Below are 21,582 nucleotides of genomic sequence, written 5' to 3' on the forward strand. Positions count from 1 at the left end.
AACAAACAAGTGTGAGTGCCAGTGTAAACTCCTCCACATTATGGTAATCTCACTCTTCTTTCTTGATACTTTATGTAGAATACATGAAAATGGACCAAGTGAGGGCTCCAGTGTCAATTCATAGAATAAATATTAGTGCATCTTATTTTCCCCTTATTTTTATGTAATATTTTCTTCTTGCACCTCAATGGGTCACCTTGTGTACCCATTGGAGTGCACATACTCCATTTGGGAGATCAATGGTTAACAAACTACTTCAGGAACACAACCCCCCTACCCCCCCAAAAAAAACCAACAGACAAATGAATAATAGCATTAAAAAAAAGAAAAACATTGAAACTTCACAACTAACTAGGTTTCTGACATTGTAATTTATTTTCCTACACAGAAAACATTATTGTGCCTATGCATATTTTTTTTTTTTGCTTTTCCATTTCAGCATAGAATTGCTTATGTTGATTTTAGACCATAAAGACTAATAGTGCCTTTCCCTTAGAAAGGAGATAACTTCAACTTGGGAAATTAAAGATTAAATGTGATACCCTGAAAAATGCTAGGGAAAAGTCCTCAATCAAATTGTGACTACCTATTAGATGACATGCTAGGTAATAAAAATGACCTTGTGAAGAATAAATCACTGTTGTACACAGTTGATATGGGTAGAAGAACAGTTGAATCAACATATCTACTTAGATCCATAGGTATTTACACTAATAAATAGGAAATTCTGATAAGGCTATAGTATTATTCTGTACTTTCTATTATTGAACGACTATGCTCAGAGAATAGTTAATGATGACAAACTGGAGGATTAGAATATAATGATAAGGTGAGTTTATGTGGACTTCCTAACATCTTAAAGGGAATTTTAATATGTTTATATTTTAGGAAAGCAATAAGTACTAGAATTTAACTACTTCTTTGTCAAATGGGCATAGTTGTGAAACTGTTACAAAATAAATGAACCATTAAAAATGCTGGCCAGAAAATTTCAGTTTTTCAGAGAGAAAAGGGTAATAAAAATAGGTTTAAGGTCATTATAGCTCTAGGACTCAATATAAGGACAGACATATTATGACTCTTATATGAGCATTTGTAAAGGTTAAGTGGCCATCATTAGAAAAGTTTTGATAATAGATATTCCATGCATCATTTTCACGCTCAATGACCTTTCTCAAGTTCCATTTCAGATCATTTATGAAGTCTTCAAGATGATCTTCAGAGATTTATAACTTATTTAAATATTTTCTGTTGCCTAAAGCTGAAAGATTATACAAGGCCAGTTGCTCTTTCCCATCTAATCTAATGGCCCTTGAAATTAAAACATACATGCATTTTACAATATAATAAATAATTTTGTATCCACGTATTAACATCCATAGGTAACAATTCTTGTCCAAAAATAGCATTGAAAAAGATTTATCCTTATTTTAAAGATTCTAGATAAAGTTAGTATTTACAAATGTTACAATAAAATAGTGATATCCTGGGTAAAATGCCAATTATTTTTTATTGAGTCACTCAGTAGGTTCATAGATTTAGAGCAAAAATTCATATAAGTCACCAAGTGCAACTCTCTTATTTTATAAGTAAGAAAATTTACTTCTGGGGCCAAGAGAGGTCAAATAACTTGCTAAGATATCATTACTGAGTGGCAGAACAGGGATTTGAACATAACTGCTTTCATTTCACGTCTAGAACTGTTCCACTACATTCAACAAATCTTCATTTGGCTCTCTCTTCACCATGTATACACTACTATGTGCTATGAGGGGTAGGATGATCAGAGCTCCTGTTCTATAGAATTTTAAGTCTGAGAGGGGAGGTAAGACAGGTACACAAATAACACAAATACACATGGCCTGATTTTGGACTACAGATTTACAAAATTTCAGAAAATATAGAAAACTCTTCCAGATGATATAATCAAATAAGCTTTCATGTGGCAGTTATAAAAATGGGAAGAAATTTCAGCAGGCATAAAGAAGGGGAGGGGGCTAGATTCTAGATGAATGTAGTAACACAAGTAAACACACAAAGGCTAATAGAAAAAAGTTACTTATCTAAAGCAATATGGAAAAGCCCAAAGTAGTAGGCTGTCTCAAATGCAGCCAACAGACTCTTAGAAGACATTATTAACAAGTAGGCCCTTGAGGGCAAGGACTTGTTTTATCTTGTTTTTACTTTGTATACCCAATTCTCATTACAATGACTTGCATAAAATACATGTTTATAAATGTTTGATGAAAACAAATGAACTGCAAAGGACCATATTTTTATTTTACAGAAGAACAATTTGAAATAGGTATACTTAGTAACATTCTCAGGATCATAAAGCTAGCTAGTGAAAGACCTAGGATAGGAATACAGGTCAAATATCCTTTTTATATTGCATCTATTATGTCTAAATTGCACACATTAAAAAAATGCTTTTGTTTACTTGGAAACAGAAACAACAGTTAAATGTCAATGTTAAATATTTGATACTGTCTCTAATTGGTTAATTCCCTTACAGTAAATTGACTGAGTATGATGACAGAGCCCTCTGTGGGCCTTTTCTTTTCAAGGGAGTTGTATCTGTTCATTTGTTGCTTTAGGGCTGATCTCACATCTTCCATTACAATGGTGTGGATCCTGGAATGGTAGTGGTAGCCAAATGTTGTCAAGGAGGTAGACTGGAAACTGAAGTAGAAAGACCTCATTTGTAATAATTTAGTACTTCAATTATTTCTATTTTCACTCATGAGGATGTTCCTTGTATCATTACAGACTATGACTCTGCCATTTCTTAGTGCTTTATATTAGTGAGTTGATGACTAGTTGTAGTGTCCTGGGTTAACAATATAAACTAAATTAGAAGAGAACAAATTGGAAGAAAAACCACAACATCTGAAGCACCTATTTACATTCAGATAATGGAAAACAGCTTATAGAATGTTTGATTTTTTTTTAATCCCTTGTGTTTTTTTTTCTTTTTAAATTAAGTAACACTTTTAAAAAGCATTGACTCAGCAGCAAACAGTGTTTCTCAATTTTCCTGACAAGGTGGTGTTGATCCATTTTGGTAATGAAAAATCTGCAAAAAATAAAATAGAAAGTGGTTATCTCAATGGGAAAGAAGTTCCCAGATCTTCCTAACAGCTACTTTTTTTTTAAATATAAAAGTTCACAAAGATGTAATTATAATGATACATATGAAGAAGTTATTGAGCCCAGGGAAGTTGGGGCACTCAATTTATTCCTCTAAGGGAGGTCTCCCTACCCCAGATATAATAAATAATGATCCAAGTTTCTTCACAGGGATAGTGGCTTTTAAGAAATGAGTGTGAGGCAGAGTCAAGATGGTAGAGTAAAGACAGGGACTTGCCCAAGTTGTCCCAAATTCCTTTCCAAAAATTCTTAAAATAACACCTCAACAAAAATTCTGGAGCAGCCGATTCAACTAAAGGACAGAAAGCACAAGAAAACTTAGAGAGTCAACAGTCAAGGTCTGTCTTACTGGAGTGAGAATAGAGTGCAGTATAGTTCAGGCTGAGCCATCACAGGCTTTGGAAGCTACAGAATCTGAGGCTACAGCTTCTGCAGCTCTCAGACCACAAAAAGCAATGGGGACAGAGGGTGATTAAAAAAAACCCTTGCTGGCACTGGGAGCAGGTCTTTGTTGTATTACCCATACAGGTCACAGTCCCAGTATGGGGAAGAGCACTAGCAAGAGTGGGGACCCTGGTCACAGATCCAGAGTGGAAAAGAGTGCTTGTAGTCACTCACAGACAAGAGCAAAGGCCAGTAAAGCAGTGATCACATTTCTCCTTATATCATACCACCTTGGTAGTACTGAAAACTTACAGAACCTCAGAAATAGCTCTGAACACAAAAGCATGAAAACCTGAATGTTGGCACAGTGCCCCCTACACCTCAGGAGTGGAGCCCACCTTTAACATAAAGTTAAAAGTCAAGAAATGGCTAGAAAAATGAACAAGAAACCACAAAAAATAATCTGACCATAAAAAAGTGACTATGGTCACTGGAAAAATCAAAACACAAATTCAGAAGAAAAAAATTAAATCAAAGCAGTTACATGCAAAACCTCAAAGAAAAATATGGGTTGGTTTCAAGTCCTGTAAGAGGTCAAAAATGATTTTCAAAATCAAAAAAGACAGAGGAAAAATTAAGAAAAAATGAGAGTGATGGAAGAAAATCATGAAAAAGAAAGAGTCAACAGCTTGGTAAAGGAGGAACAAAAAATACTTAAAAAAAAACCTTAAATAACAGAATAAACCAAATGGTAAAAGAAGCAAAAAAAATCCATTGAAGACAACTCCTTAAAAAGCAGAACTGGTCAAATGGAAAAAGAAGTACAAAAAAAATTATTGGTGAAAATAAATGCTTTAAAAGTAAAATAAGTCAAATGGAAAAGGAGATAAAAAGCTCACTGAAGAAAATAAACCCTTAAAAATGAGAATTGGGCAAGTAGAATCTAATGATTCCATGAATATCAAGAAATAAACAAATAAAATCAAAAGAATGAAAAAATAGAAGACAATGTGAAATAGCTCATTGGAAAAAAAATTGACCTGAAAAATAGATCCAGGAGAGATAATTTAAGACTTATTAATCTGCTAGAAAGCCACAATTAAAAAAAAAGAGGTTAGACATTGTATTTCAAGAAAGTATCAAGGAAGACCGCTTTGATATCCTAGAACTAGAGAGTAAAATAGAAATTGAAAGAATCCATCAATTGCCTCCTGAAAGTTATCCCAATTTGAAAACTCTCAGGAATATTAGAATCAAATTCAAGGGCTTCCAGGTCAAGGAGAAAATACTGAAAACATCTAGAAAGAAACAATTCAACTATCATGGAGCTAAAGTTAAGATTACACAAGATTAAGCAGCTTCTATGCTAGAGGAGTGGAAGGCTTAGAATATGTTGTTCCAGAGGGCAAAGGAGCTTGATTACAACCAAGAATCACCCACTCAGGAAAACTGAGTATGATCCAACAGGGGAAAAGTGGACATTTAATGAAATTGAAGATGTTCAAGCATTACTGATTGAAAAAAAAACAAAAACAAACAAAAAAAAAACTAGAGCTGAATAGAAAATGTGACTTTCAAATGCAAGACTGAAGAGCAGAATAAAAAGAAGGTAAACAGTAAATGGAAATCAAAAGGGGACTATGAAGCAATGACATAAAAAAAATAATTAAATTAAGGCCTGAGAAAGACGGATGCATTGGGAGAAAGGGGATAGTGAAAGTAGAATAGGGCAAATTATCTCACATAAAAGTGGCATGAAAAAGCTCATACAGTGGAAGGAAAAATGGGGAAGGTGGTGGGCAACATGTGAACCTTGTTCTTGATGGAATTTGCTCAAAAAGGGGATAACATACGGAACAATTGGGTTTAGAAATCTATCTTACCCTAAACAGAAATAGAAAGGGAGGGAGATAAGAGAGGAGGGACCTGATAAAAAAGGAGGATGCATTGGGGGATGCAGTGCTCAGAAGCAAAACACATTTGAGGAGGGACTGATTGAAAGGAGAGAGAGAAAAGGATAAAAGGGAGAAAAGTAGGATAAAGGGAAATACAGCTAGTAATCATAACTGTGAATGTGAAGGGTATGAACTCACCCATAAAATGCAAGCAATTAGCAGAGCGGATTAAAAATCAGTCTTAAAATATGTTCTTTATACACTTGAAACAGAAAGACACACAGAGAGTAAAGGTTAGGGGCTAGAGCAGAATTTATTATGCTTCAGCTGAAGTTAAAAAAAAAAGAAAAGAAAAGAAAAGCAGAGGTAGTAATCAGACAAAACCAAAGCAAAAAATAGATCAAATTAAAAGAGAAAAGAATAGAAACTACAATGTCCTAAAAGGGACAACAGACAATGAAATAATATAAATACTGAACATATATGCACCAAATAGTATAGCATCCACATTTTTTTTTTAATTTAAGAATGGTATTTTTAATGAGTGAGAGTAACAAAATTAAGCACTTTTTATGTGCCAGGCACTGTTAAAAAGCACTATGAATACAAATATAAGCAAAAATAAAAACAATTACTACCTTTAAGTAGCTTACATTCCAGGGTGGGGAAGAGAGAACAGACAATCTGAAAAAGGAAGTAGAAAAGGGGGAGGGGGAGAAGAAAGTTCCCAGATTGGGTGGGTGTTGGGGGAAAGAATAGGAAATGAAGGAGTAGGTGGCCTGGGCACCCTCAATCCACATTCTTAAAGGGAAAATTAGATAAGATAGAGGAGGAAATAGAAAGTATAACTATACCAGTGGGGGACCATAATTTTCCCCTCTCAGAACTAGATAGATCAGCAAAAAATAAACAAAAAAGAAGGTAAAGAGCTGAATAGAATTTTAGAAAAGTTAGATATGATAGACCTCTGGAGAAAATTAAATGGAAATGAGGAGGAATATACTTTTGTCTCAATGGTACATGGCACCTATACAAAAATGGACCATGTATCAGAGAATAAAAACATCACAACCAAAGGCAGAAAAAGCAGAAATAATAAATGCATCCTTTTCAGACCATAATGCAATAAAATCACATTCAGTAAAGGGCCATAGAAACATAGATTATAAAATCATTGGAAACTTATCCAATCCCCCCCCAAAAAAGTGGGCTAAAGAACAAATCATAAAAACAATCATTAATGTATTAAAGATAATGACAACAATGAGAAAACATACCAAAATTTGTGGGAAGCAACTGAAGCAGTAATTAAGGAAAAACTTAAATATCTAAATGTGTACATCAATAAAATAGAGAAAGAATAGATCTATCAAGTGGATATGCACCTAAACAAGGCTAGAAAAGAAGTAAATTAAAAATCATAATTAAACAACAATTTGGAAATCCCAAAAGTCAAAGGAGAAAATATAAAATTCAAAATAAGAAAAAATCATTTAAAAATAATACTAGGTGGAGGTTGTATGGAAAAAAATGAATAAAATAGATAACCCATTAGTTAATTTAATGTAAAAAAGAAAATCACATCAGTAGTAGCAGCAGTTATAGTAACTTTCTATGATAAAGGCCTCATTTCTCAAATATATAGAGAACTGAGCTAAATTTATAAGAATACAAGTCATTCCTCAATCATTAACTTATTAAAGGATATGAAGAGGCAATTTTTAGATGAAGAAATCAAAGCTTTCTATAGTTATATGCAAAATTCTCTAAATCACTATTGATTAGAGATATGCAAATTAAAATAACTCTGAGGTACCACCTAATGCCTACCTGATTGGTTAATATAACAGAAAAGGAAAATGACAAATATTGATGTGGATATGAGAAAACTGGGACACTAATGTAGTTTGTGGATTTGTGAGTTGATCTGATCATTCTGGAGTACAATTTAGAACAATGCTTAAAAGACTATACAACTATCCATATCTTCTGATCCAGCAATAACATTTGTAAGTCTGTAATCCATAGGGTTTTTAAAAATATATTTTATTTTTAATTTATGGAATAAACAAGCACTTCCATAACATAGTATAATAAAATGATGATTGAACATGAAATCAGCTATGTACAATTTGCTATACAAAATATACAATACAATAAATATACAATAAATAATATATACAATTTAATATACAATATTAATTATTAATATATATTAATATTAATATTGTATATTATTTAATATACAATATTAATTATTTAATAATATATACAATTTAAATATACAATAGAATTATCACGTAAATATCATTTTTTCTTCTCTCTCCCTCACCCTAGAGGTATATATATATATACCTCTTTATATATAATATACATATATATGTGTATATATGCACATGTTTGTATATATACATATACAAATATATATGCATGTGTATATGTATATATACATGCATACATATCTTTATATATACACATACCCATATAAATATACATGTATGTATGTATGTATGTATATGTAAATTATTCTATACATGCTTTTATTTATCATTTCTTTTTCTGCATGGAGATAGCATCTTTCTTCATACGTCCTTTGTAGTTAATTTGGGTATTTATAATTGTCAAGATACCTATTTCCTCAAAGTTCTTCTTAAAACATTATTGCTATTACTATAAATGTTTTCTTGGTTCTGTTTATTTTGCTCTTCATTATTTCATGCAAGTCTTTCCATGTTTTTTCTAAGGTCATCGAGATAATCAATTTTTATTGCACAGCAGTATTCCATCACAATCACACACCATGACTTGTTTAGCCATTCCTCAATTGATGGAAATCCCTGAAAATTCCAGTTCTTTGCCATCTCAAAGAGAGCTCCTATAAACATTTTAAAGCATATAGTGTATACCATAGTTTTTTTTTTAAAGGAAAGGACTTATAGGCACAAAAATATTTATAGCAGATCTTTTTTGTTGTGTCAAAGAATTGGAAATTGAAGGCATGTTCATCAGTTGTGAAATGGCTAAATAACTCATGATATATGATTGTGATGGAATACTATTGTTCTATAAGAAATGATGAGAAAAGTGATTTCAGGAAAAGCTGGAATTATTTACATGAAGTGATGCAAAATGATGCAATATTTTATGGTGATCAATTGTGAATAACTTACTATTCTCATCAACACAATGATCTAAGACAATTCCAGTGGATTCATGATGAAAAATGCTATCCACTTCCAGAAAAGGAGCTGTTGGAGTCTGAAAACAGATTGAAGCACACTTTTTAAAAAATGCGTTTCTTGTGGTTTTTTTTTTGATTCATGTTTTCTCTTGCAACATAATATAGAAATACGTTTTGTGGGATTGCACATGTATAACATATATCAAATTGTTCATTGTTTCAGGGACATGAGAAGGGAAGGAGGAAAGGGAAGAATTTGAAACTCAAAAAAATTAATGTTAAAATTGTTTTTACATGAAGTTGGCAAAAAATAAAATATTATTCAAAAATAATAAGAAATTATTCAAAAATAATAAGAAATTCAGTCAAAGCTTCAATATCCAATACATCTGCTACTACTGCCACTGATGATTTTTCTCCAGATGTCTGTCTTCTATCATTATCTACTCTTCTCTCATCAGTGTTGCAACTCTGTATTTTCACTTGTGCTTCTTATTACATTTCTTGGGAAATGTAGTCTTTTCTCCAATTAGCACATTCATCCTCCTACATAAAGGGCTTATGTGGGAAGGAAAAATAGGGAAAGAAAAAAAGTTCTTGCATCCTCCTGCTATAATCCTGGAGTCATACTTGTCTCTTTCTTTGTCTCTGTCCCATACATCCAAACATCATTTCTTTCATCTGACTCCTTCTTACTCCAACTGCCACCATTGAGTCCAGGCTACCATTATTTTTCACCTTGATTACAGCAATACTCTCTATCTTTCTAATCTTCCTAATGTATAAGTATGTTTATATCATTATATTCTGCTTTTCCTCATTGCCTATTCAATAAAGATTGAACTGTTCAGCCTGACATTGGAAGAACTCTGTTATCTGACTTCCACTAAGTTTTCCATTCTTATTTTACACAAATCTACCTAACATAATTTATGTTCCAGATAAACTCTTTTATTTGTTATCTCCCTGTAGCAATTTACTACATCTAAAGGTTTTGATACAACAGGAAAACCAGCTACTCCATCTTGGGCCTCACCTTTCTGGGGACAGAACTACTCTCTCTTAGTTCCTTCCTTCTAGGGTCCTCTACCTTCATGGTTTTACCTTTTGATCTTGCTTGAGAAAGACTGGGAGGAAGCTAATTAACAACAGCAGAAAGTGTCCCTGCTCCTTACTCACTAGTCTCCTCCTACTAGCTTGCTAAAACTACTTGCTTGTGTCTTCTGTTTTTGTTGAGAATAATATTCTATGTTAGGATGACCTGGCTCTTTCCCTGCTTTAAAAAATAGTTTTATTTGTGCAACATTATGCTTGAATCTTCATTTTTTTATAAGTAAAACATCTTCCCAGCAATGTCCTCAAATCAACTGATGGCAGATTTGAACTCAATTCTTCCTGACTCCAGCCCTAGCACTTTATCCATTGTCCCATCCAGGTGCTATCTATCTATCTATCTATCTATCTATCTATCTATCTATCTATCTATCTACCTAATCCATATTGGACATTTCATTTCATTTGTATAGAAAAGCTTCTGGTAAGGAGTTCTCACAAGTGAATCAGATAGGTGCATGGTCTGCAACCTGTAGTCTTACATTACCTAGGGCACTAAGAGGTGAAATGTTTTGCCCTGGGTCACACAGCCAGTATATAATAGGAAGAACCTGAACACATGTCTTTGTCTCACTGACATCAAATCTCTATTCCCTACACAAGACTGTTTCATTTTGGTTAATATTGTCTTTAAAATCTTATGTTATTTTTCAATTTATTTTGTTTTTCAGAAAGGTTAAAGTTTTGATTTCAGCTTAATTTTTTGTACACATATGCCATATAACATAAATTATTAGAAAAATAAATTAATAAGTATTTGTAAGTCTGATGAGAAGTACCTTAGTAATAGTCACTCTTGGGAGTGCTGATTGAGTTCTTTGATTGAAGTGGAATACTTATGAGTCTAAATATTAATCTCTTTCAATATTATATTGTACACTTTTAAGATTCTGGGTTATTTCAGTGTAGAAATAGACTTGTCTATTTCATCCAGATAGATTAGAGATAGATCCAGAATATAATAATAGCAATACTCTTTTACCAGTCTAATGTTTATTTGCCCCAATATTAATATTATGAATATCACAATAACTTCCCCAAATTATTTTTAAGCATATTTCATGGGCATGGAAGCTATTGTACAAACATGTTTAAAAACTTAAAATCTCTTACTTTTAATGTTGGATACATCAAATGTCTCCATTTCCCAATGTTTTCCCCCACCATTTCCAGATATTCTGAAATATAATTTTGACCTAGGTGAATGATATTAGACACTTAATTTGGAATGGCAAATTACTTTGAAAATATTTTTTCAAATAGTTTAATTTTATTTTCCTCTTAATGAGAATAATTATGGCGTTGTAAACATAGAAACAGTTATAGGAGTATAAAGGTTGTTTGTTTCATCAAATGATTAATTTTCCCAAATTATATTTCTGTTTCCACATTTTGGCAATATCTCTAGTTAGATACATGCCAATGTTTCCTTGTAACAAAAAAAGCTTCAAACATTTTTATCTGAAAATGATCTAAGACTTTTCTCTTATTCACATTTTTCCCCCAGTGTAGTCTTTAGAGAGGAATGCATTAAAGGAAATCACAGATTTTGTAATATGTAAATATGAGCCACCAGGTGCCACTGTTGAGCAAGGAAGTTTGAGCTGTCAATCACCTCAGCATGGGATGAAGAGAAATCCACTGTTGTTATTGTTCAGTCATTTCTGTTATGTCCAACTCTTCATGACCCCATTTGGGGTTTTCTTGGCAAAAATACTAGAACGGTTTGCCATTTCCTTCTCCATATCATTTTACAGATGAGGAAACTGAGGCAAATATGGTTCAGTGATGTGCTTAGGGTCACACAGCTAGTAAGTTTCTGAGGACAGATTTGAACTCAGGAAGATGTGTCTTCCTGACTCTGGGTTCAACACATTATCCACTCTCCCACTTTGCTGGCCAATGAGGAACTCTCTCCCTCCACTCTTTTCAAGAGGGGGACTTAGCAATTTACTCCTTTTCAGAAGCAAGGCTTTTTGTTAAAAAACAGAAATGTAAAAAAAAAATTCACTACCTCCTATGCTGTTTGTCACTTTCCTGGGTTCTTTCCTCTTGGCTCATGTCTCAGGAGAATCGGGTCCTATCTCTAATAAACTCCCCTTTTGACCTGCCAGCAAGATTGATCTAATATTTCCAACTTGGATTTATAAATCCATATCCAATCCACTTTGAAGTTCCTCCTTTCCTTCTCAATCTCTTAAAACCATTCAAGTAATCAGAAGTGGCACAGATTTGGCTAGCTATCCATTTTATCTATCTATCTTTCTATCTATCTATACTGTACTACCTATATAATCAGAGTAAAAAAAAATCCTTAAATAATGTTGCTTAATGAAATAACATCTTGGGGCAGCTAGGTGGTGTAGTGGATAGAGCACTGGCCCTGAAGTCAGGAGAACCTGAGTTCAAATCCAGTCTCAGACCAAACACTTAACACTTCCTAGCTGTGTGACCCTAGGCAAGTCACTTAACCCCAGTTGCCTAAAAATAAAAAAAAAGAAATAACATCTCTAAAGGGCTAGGCTATTCTTATTGGCAATGTGTTGGAGGTAGAATGTGGACCTTAGTCCTCTTTTTGTCAGGATGTGGTGGGGAAATTTTGTCACTCTTTATAAAACAATGAGAACTAAAAGCTTCTAGAGCATAGTTTCTTAGAGTTTTTAAAATATGTATAATAAATGTTTTTTTGTAGTCCCTTGAAGTCTATGGACCTCTTTTCTGAGTAATGCTTTTATAGCATTATAAATAAAATTAGTTATATTGAAACACAGTAATCAAAAATATTTATATTTTTAAAAGCTCATGAATTCCTAATGAAGAATCCATGATCTAAAGACAATGCTCAGAATTTCTGTAGCTCCCAGAGTTGAAATTCTCCCAGCCTCCAAGAAAAAAGTTCTACATTAAAATGTAGTTGCATTATATGTAATGGACTGAATATCCCTGGAGTTTTTGTCAAGGGAACCATGAATAAAAAAATCATGAATTTAAAAAAATGAATAAAAAAATAAAAAGAGCAGCTAGGTGACTCAGTGGATAGAGCACCAGCCCAGGCATCAGAAGGACTAGAGTTCAAATCCAGCCTCAGACACTTGACACTTCTTAGCTGTGTGATGCTGGGCAAGTCACTTAACCCCAATTGCTTCAAACACAAAGGAAAGGAAAAAAGAAATAAAAAAGAAAAATAAAAGGAAAAGGAAAGGAAAGGAAAAAGGGGAAAAAAAAGAACCATGAATAGAGGTATTCAGATGTAGTGAATTATTTCATGAAAACAAGAGGAGGAGTGTTCCCTCTTTTATCTAATGAAAGTGTATTTGTGTATGTACAAACACCCATATACAGACATATACATATATGTATCTCATTTCAAATATTGGGGTCTATCTTATTGGAGTTGGAATGAGTGTCTCCAGAGTCATAGGATAATGGGATTTAGAGCTATATGGGACCTTAGATGCCATCAAGTCCAACCTCCTAAGTTTAGAGATAAATAAATTGAGAAGGCACAAATAGGTCAAATGAACTGCACAGAATCACATAGCGAGCAAATTCCTGAGTTGGAATTTGAATGATATGATTTCTGACTCCAAGCCCACTGTTAGGTGTGGGAAATTCTTTGGACAAGGAAGTCTGCTACTCTAGGAAATAATAATGTGGTAAGTCTATGGGTTAGGCACCATGATGATGATGAAGTATAGAGGAAAATAAAAACCTGGCCAAGGAGTTCATGGCATAATGAATGACAGAACAATGTAAAGGATGATGATGAGGAGGAGGATATGCAATAGCAGGTCTAATAAAATGTAATGTCCTTGAGTGCAGAGACAGTTTTTATTTATTTTTTTCTCAGTATTCTTAGTGCCTTGCACAATGGTGGCATGTAATGAATGCTGGCAAAATATCTCTGGAATTGAATTGGACTTTCCATATTTAAATAATTGACAGAAATGCATTTTCTTTCTTGTGTGTCTGGGCTGGTGATTTTTAGTCCACTCTAAAGCTATCTGGGCTGCTTCAGAGCTAGATGAAACTGGAATGAATGCCAGAGCAATGAAAACTCTGCACTATAGAACCTAAAAGTGACAAACACTGCTGGAAAAACTGGAAAACAGTATGGCAGAAACTAGGCATAGACCAACATTTTACACAGTATACTAAGATAAGGTAAAAAATGGGAGCATTATTTAAACATAAAGGGTTATACCATAAGCAAATTAGGAGAGAAAGAAATAATTATGCTGTTAGATCTATAGAGGAGGCAATTTATGACCAAACAAGAGTAGATAGCAATATAAAATATATAATTTTGATTATATTAAATTTAAATGATTTCACACAAACAAAACCAATGCAATCAAGATTAGAAGGAAAGCAGAATGGAGGGAAACAATTTTTACAGCAAGTGTTTCTGATGAAAGCCTCTTTTCTCAACTACATAGAAAACTGAGTCAAATTTATAAGAATATAGTTCATTTCTTAATTGATAAATGGTCAGAAGATATGGAAAGGCACTTTTCAGATGAAGAAATCAAATCTATGGTCATATAAAAATGATTTAAAACACTATTGATTAGAGAAATGCCAATTATAACAACTCTGAGACACCACTTTACTCCTATCAGATTGGCTAATGTGACAGAAAAAAATGCTAAATGTTGGAGAGGATGTGGGAAAATTGGGACATTAACATATTGTTGGTGGAGTTGTGAACTAATCCAACCATTCTGGAAGGCAATTTGGAACTATACCCAAAGGATAATCAAACTGTGGATATCCTTTGATCCAGCAATACCACTATTGGTTCTGCATCCCATCCCAAAGAGTTCATAAAAAAGGGAATGGGACCTACAAGTACACAATTATTTGTAACAATTTTTTATGGTGGTAAAGAATTGGAAATTGAGGGGATGCCCATTAATTGGGGAATAGCTGAAAAAGTTATGGTATATGCATGTAATGGAATACTATTGTGCTACAAGAAATGATGAGCTGGATGATTTTAGAAAAAACCTGAAGTGACTTACATGAAGTGATTCAAAGTGAAGTGAGCAGAACAAGGAGAACATGGGAGATAGTAACAACAATAATGATCGAGTATGAATAAATTAGCTCTTCTCAGCAATACAATGATCTAAGACAATTCCAAAGGACTTATGATGGAAAATGCTATCCACATCTAGAGAAAGAACTGATAGAGCCAGAATGTAGATCAAAGCATACTATTTTCACTTTTGTGTTTGTGTGTGAATTTTTCTTCTGGCCTGTTTCTTCTTTCACCACATGAATAATATGGAAATATGTTTTACATGATTCCAAACGTGTAAGCTATATCAAATTCCTTACCATTTTAGAGAGGCATTAGGGAAAGGAGGAAAATAGAAAATCATTAAGTAATTTTTTTAAAAAATGAATGTTTAAAATTGTCTTTACATGTAATTGGGAAAAAATGAAATACTATTTAAGAAGAACCTTACCAAGAAGTTGCAGCTGAAGTATGCGAACATACCCTGAAGGCCAATGAAAATGTCTCATTGGGCCGATAGGAAAAGGACCACCCAGGACTAAAAAACATAAATTACATATGGTAAACTATTAAAAATCTAAAATAAAAGAAATGATGACATAAAAGGAATGGCTCTCTAAAAAATATGTTTTCAATAGCAACATCCAGTTTAGATGTTCAAATGATATATATTTTTCAAACTGTCAGAAATATAAACTGTAAGTCATTGATGTTATTAACAATAAAAATGGAAAATAAAATATCTTTATGATATCACTTTATACCATTAAATAGACAAAAAAAGATTACAAATAACAAAATCTGGCATTAGTAGATTTGAACTCATATGTTGCTGGAAGAATTAGACACTGATGAAAATTAAATACTGATTGAAGACTTTGAAAGTACTCTGTCAAAGTGACAAAAGTCATCTGGTCCTTGGATAAAATAGTTCCTTTTGTTGATAGGAGAGAAGGAAGAGTCAGGTTTGGACCAATGATTTATTTCAACTGGAGAATGACTATTGTGGAAACTATTTCTATCTATGCAATTCAACATTTTCTTTGGAATTTAGAATCTAAAGAAGTTGCCTTGAGTCCAGAGAAGGGAAGTTGCTCTTCTAGGGTCACATAGACAGTATGTTCCAGATATTGCTTGAATTGAAGTTTCCAAACTCCTCCATTCATGGCATCATTCTCTCTCTCCACTGTAGATGGAAAACATTATTAAAAATAAAAAAAAAAGTTCGGTCTGTTAAAAAAATGCTGAAAGAAGAATTACTTGCTATTGAGGGGTAAATTGAAATAGACTGAATGTACAACAATTGCAAAATGAACAAATTAGTTATTTGAAGAAAGACCTCCAAGGCCAAAGGAAATGAAAACCCAATGACTTTGGGAAAATTGTCCCTACACATAGTTCCTGGACTACTAAAGTCTCTATGTATGATACATGGTTCTCCTAGGTCTTAGTTGGTTTACATCCAAATAGCATTTTTCCCTTCCAGGAACACTCATTGAATGATCATATACTAAATAAGCTTTATGATAAAGGATAATTTGGAGTTATATTTTCAAAATAAGGGCTTTTATAACTAGTGATTTATAACAATTTCATTTAGAAAAAATGAAACAGATATTAACATAATTTTGTTTTGTGCACTTTTTGGAAATTCTGCAGTTATTATTAACATAGTCAGATATAATTCAGTATGCTGCAACCCACCCTGACAAAAAAAAAAAAGGATAAGTATCACATTTTAGTGACCTGCAAGTAGAGGATATAGGAAAATTACTCTAAACTATGTTGTCAAATTAGGTCTTCAAAATCACTCAGGAATATTTTAGTTAAGAAAAGGGGGCATTTAAATGGATCCATTTAAATATTTAATTTGCGAAAATGTGTGTGAAAATGTGTGAAAGGATTGAAATATATATTATATACCATATATACATATACATACATACATAGTTTCATTATCAACTGTAGCAAAGGTTATTTGATAAAGAGTACCACCAATATTAAAACACATTAGCTAAAGGAAGTCACTTTGCAAAAAGGCAATTTTATTTTCAAGACTTTAAGAACTCTCAAAAAGGAAAATGTTGACTATAACTAAGCCAGTGAAAATTGACTAATCAGATGAAGTGGAACAAAATACCTATCCTAATTCTCAAACTTCTGACAAGAAATCTGAAGAGGGTGGTACTTTGGAGGCATCTGAAATCAATTTATTTCTACTACTAGACAGATTTCTATCCTAGTAGTGGCATATTTATTGATAGTGACAGAACTTCTCTACTTTTAGATTCCTATCCAGTGTGTGCTACAAAGAAGATTTTTTTTTAAATCAGGAAAGCAGGACAATCACTATAAATTTAAAAATTCAGGTCTTCAAATCATTCTTTTATATAATAGGAACATATGAAGGAATGAACTGAATTTCCCATTCAACTACATTTCCCATGATTCCTAAGTCTATATTGTTTTCATTCCTTTGGAGAATTGCCTTAGAATTTTATTATTATGAGTTACTGGTGTATGGACCAAGCAAAGTTGATTGTACCCGTAGAATGATTTCTAATTTGGAGAAAAAAAAATTTCTGTTTTTCATCCCTATCTATTTGAATCACTTCAGCATATCCTACAATTAACTCTGTTCTCTTCACAAGACATTAATTGAAGAAATTTCCTTTGATGAGAGATGCTTAGGGAAAAAACAATCTAATAGAAATTCAAAAGTCTTGGCAAACTTTTTTTTTTTAAGTTTTACTTATTACCATTATATTGGCTCTTCAGAGAAATACAAATTTCATTTTATTACTGTATTGGTAATTTAAAGATAGTTTCCCCATCATCAATCTTTTGCTTGGAATGTGGTCTTTCCAAGTTTAACATTTTTACAAAACTTCTAAGGATCTAAGGTTTTTTCTTGAAATTTTTTCTATGTATATGAAAGTGAACTGATAATTTTGCTTGTTATTTCTTGGAACCTTAGCTTTCTGCCTTCAAATTTTCTATCAAACCAGAAGTATGCATACATATATATATTTATTTATATATATACACACACACACACATATACTTATATATACATATATATACACACATATACATATATATCTATGTATTTATGCACATATATGTGTGTAATCTATAATATTGGAATATATTTATGAAAAATGAAAATGTGTCTCAAATTAAATGTAGACATTAAAACATGTTGTTGCCACACTCAACCCCCAATTACCAAATATTTATGAAAAGGACAGAATAAAGATATTGTCATTCAACTCAACTATAACACATAGATTTATATTTAGTGAAAGTTACTCTAATTGAACTTATTTCATAGCATTGTATGATCAGAGAGTCATGTAATTTTGAATTAGAAAGGTTTTTAGTTATTGTCAAATCAAATGCTCTCATTTTACACATGAGTACACTGAGGCTTGAAGTGGTAAAGTGACTAGCCAATCCATAATAATTATGTAAACAGTTATTTTAAGTGAAAAAATGTCAAAAATGTTGAATTTTAATAACATCATGTTCTTATATTAAGTACTCTCAGAAATATATATATATATATAATGTTAACTTGAATATTGATATCAAGAAAATTGATGCAATAAAATCATTGTATATTTCAGTGCATTTTATTTCATAAAGATATTTGTTTAAGAACAAACATTTCAATATACAATGGACAGAAAAGAGGATTATATATGTGAAACCATAAACCTCTGTTGCATACAATTTTAAAAAAATGCATATTAAATTCATCACAATAGTAATACATCTGCCCTGCTTATTTGTGAATTCTTCTGACCTCTCTTCAACTCTCTTCTCTTTGTTTTCTGAAATGATTCATTGAAGCCATTTCCCTCTCTTTTTTCTTTTGTTTGTATTACTACCACTATTCACCACCCTTCCCCTACCTCCACAAACTCAGTGAACTTGTTGACAAAACAAGCAGTCAAAAAGACAAGATTAAAAGTACCAAGGAACCAAAGTAAGAATCACAATTTAACAGGCACCGCTGTGAATGAATGGTGAGGTTGAAATATAAAGTTTCAAAAGGCATAGATTACAATGAAGAATAATTTACCCAGTGAAACTGAGTATAATCATGAGGGGAGAAAATGAACTTTAAATGAAATAGAAGATTTACAAGTATTCCTGATGAAAAGATCAGAGCCAAATAAAAACTTTAAAATTACAATACAGGAATCAAAAGAAAGGGGGAGGGGGAGGAGAAGCAAAGTGTAATATTTATATCATAGATGATATGTGTCTCCTTAGAACCCTAATAATATCAAGGATCATAAATGGGGTTAAATATGACAAAGGGTCTGAGAATGTTTTTAAGATCTGATTATTTTAAAAGAAGAAAGGGAAGGCAAATGCAAAGGAATATACTAGGGAAAAACAGGGAAAAAAGTAGAGGGAATTATTTCACATCATTGTGGCTGGCAAATAGAAATCTACAACTAAGAAGAAAGAGATGGAGAAAGTGCAAAACACTCAAACTTCACTTTCATCTGAACTGATCAAAGGAGTGTAGGATACACACATATAAACACATAAAGTTGGGTACAAAAATACATCTCATTCAACACAGGAACAGGAGGGTAAGGAGGGGGATAGTGAAGAGTAAGAGGGAAAGTAGATTCAGGGTAGGATTAGTTATAAGCAAAACAAACGCTAACTCTAATTCTGAAAAAGTGATTAAAAAGAAAAGAAGAAAGAATAAGAACTTGTGCTTATGGTTTGGGTGAAGGAAAAAGAAAAGGGCAGAGGATTATATCAAGAATGAAGCAATGGGACTACGCACACTTCTCTGTCATCATCCTCTTTGAAAAGAGGAGGTAGGAAGCAAAGGGAGGGAAAAGTGTAACAATAGAATTGAGAGAAATGAATAGTTAACTGTGAATATGAATGGAATTGACTAATCCATAAAAATGGTGAGAATAAATTGAATCCAACATTATGTATGTTATATAAAAAATACATCAAAGATTCACATAAAAGTGAACCAAGGGACTGGAACAAAACTATTATGTGGAATTTTTAAAAAATCGGCAGTAACAATCATAATTTCATAAAAACCTATTGTTTTGTTGAAATGTACTATAGACAAAAAGTAATACCTATAATTAACACACATGCACCAAATAGCAAAACATTTAAATGATTTTTTAAAAATGAGAAATGAGTTACAGGGAAAAAATAAGCAATAAAACAATAATAATGGGAAAATCCAATTGTGTACCTTACAGAACTAAATAAATCTAACTAAAAATTGAAGGAGAAAGAAGTTAAGGGCATGAAAAGAATTTTTGGGTCCTTGACAATTAAATATTGTTGAACTGAAGCCAGAAGACTTTATCAAATCAGAAGTCAACTGAATCAGATCATGCTTTCTTTCTGTAAAGATAAGTTAACTGTCAGGCAGACCCTTGGCCAGGGTTCCTTCAGCACCCCCAATGTATTGTGCTGCTGGTAATGGAAGCAAATATGTTGTATTGATTAGTTTTCTTTGGAGCAGAAATAGCCTAATTGTAACAGACACAATAAAACAAAGGTCTCAAAACTGAGATGGTGGGAGAGCTTCTATCTGAAGTGCTCTGACATCTTCCCCAACACAAAATGGTACCCAGAAGCCTTGTGGCTCTAGTACAATCATGCACATGAACTGACAGTGTATCCTAGCCTCTGAAGCAATAATTACATTCAAGAAATACCAGGGACTTCAATGTCAAGTACAAATTAGATATTCAGTGTCTTCTTGGCTGCAAAGATGATGTCCTTGACTTGAGGAATGCAGTTTCTTTCAGAATTTTCACACAAAGCATAGGAACATTAGTCTCTATAACACAGAAGTCAGGAACCTAGAGGAAATTAAAACATGGGACCTCCCATGATCCTCCCACAGACCTCAGCTCCCATCCCAAACTGGGGCCAGTGTCCTTCAATGATTATGAGATGATTGGTCTTCATCATGCTGACTCAATGGTCAATGTCATTGGTCTAATGATATGCAGGTGGATCATGTCACATTCCACTCCCTCCTTAACTTATGATAGCTGCTTCTATACAATGGCCAACAGGTCATGAGTGGGAAACCAATGTAATGTGGGTTCTTTCCCTTTCTATTTTAGTTTTTCCAATAGGAATCAGGAAATATTTTGACTGAGTTCCCTCTGGAAATTCAAAAGGAATTCCATACATCAGTTTGTTTTCAAGCATCACAATTAGATTATCATACTAGACTGCTGATTTGATAAATCCTCTTGCATCCTCTGAACTCCAAGGACTGACAGCTTTTTAATCTAGGACAGTGCCCATATCAAAGTGCAAAACACTGTGAATGCTGGGCAGACACATCAGCTGAAGAACCATTAGGTCCCCTGAAGACAATGGGCATAGGCTGAAGCTCACCTGAAATATATTAAGTCTTGGCAGCTGAGTTTATAATCTGGTCCATTGCTTATATAGAGAAATTGAAGGTCATGAGTTCACAAATTGACCTCAATCCTGCCATAGCTGCCTCTACAACAATCCCAGCAAAGCCCGTCTTGGATATTAGTGTTTCTGTTATTTTCTTGTCTCTGTACTTCTTTCACAGTCTCTGCTGAGCTTCTAGGCACCATCATATTGACCAACCTCATGGAGACCATCTTGTCCCATTCCAATTCTTCATCCATCCCCTGATTCAAAGATGATTCTCAATCGTCACCGTGCATGATGGGCATGGAGCTATGGAAGGGCTCCTCAGTTGCTGGGACACCTTCTGGCACAAGCCAGGGAAGCTACTCTACACCAACCCCACTACCATCTTGCCTGTGTCCTCTGCA

The 21,582-nt window shown here is 33.1% G+C and overlaps 1 pseudogene; it reads right to left on the reverse strand.

Moving 5' to 3' along the window:
• Positions 1-20,494: 20,494 nt before the first annotated feature.
• The window catches only part of LOC114052013, a 34,177-nt pseudogene continuing 33,089 nt past the window's right edge, over positions 20,495-21,582 (reverse strand).

The sequence above is a fragment of the Vombatus ursinus genome, unplaced genomic scaffold (genome assembly GCF_900497805.2).
Source record: "Vombatus ursinus unplaced genomic scaffold, bare-nosed wombat genome assembly UNPS02014807.1, whole genome shotgun sequence".
In the NCBI taxonomy this organism is placed as follows: domain Eukaryota; kingdom Metazoa; phylum Chordata; class Mammalia; order Diprotodontia; family Vombatidae; genus Vombatus; species Vombatus ursinus.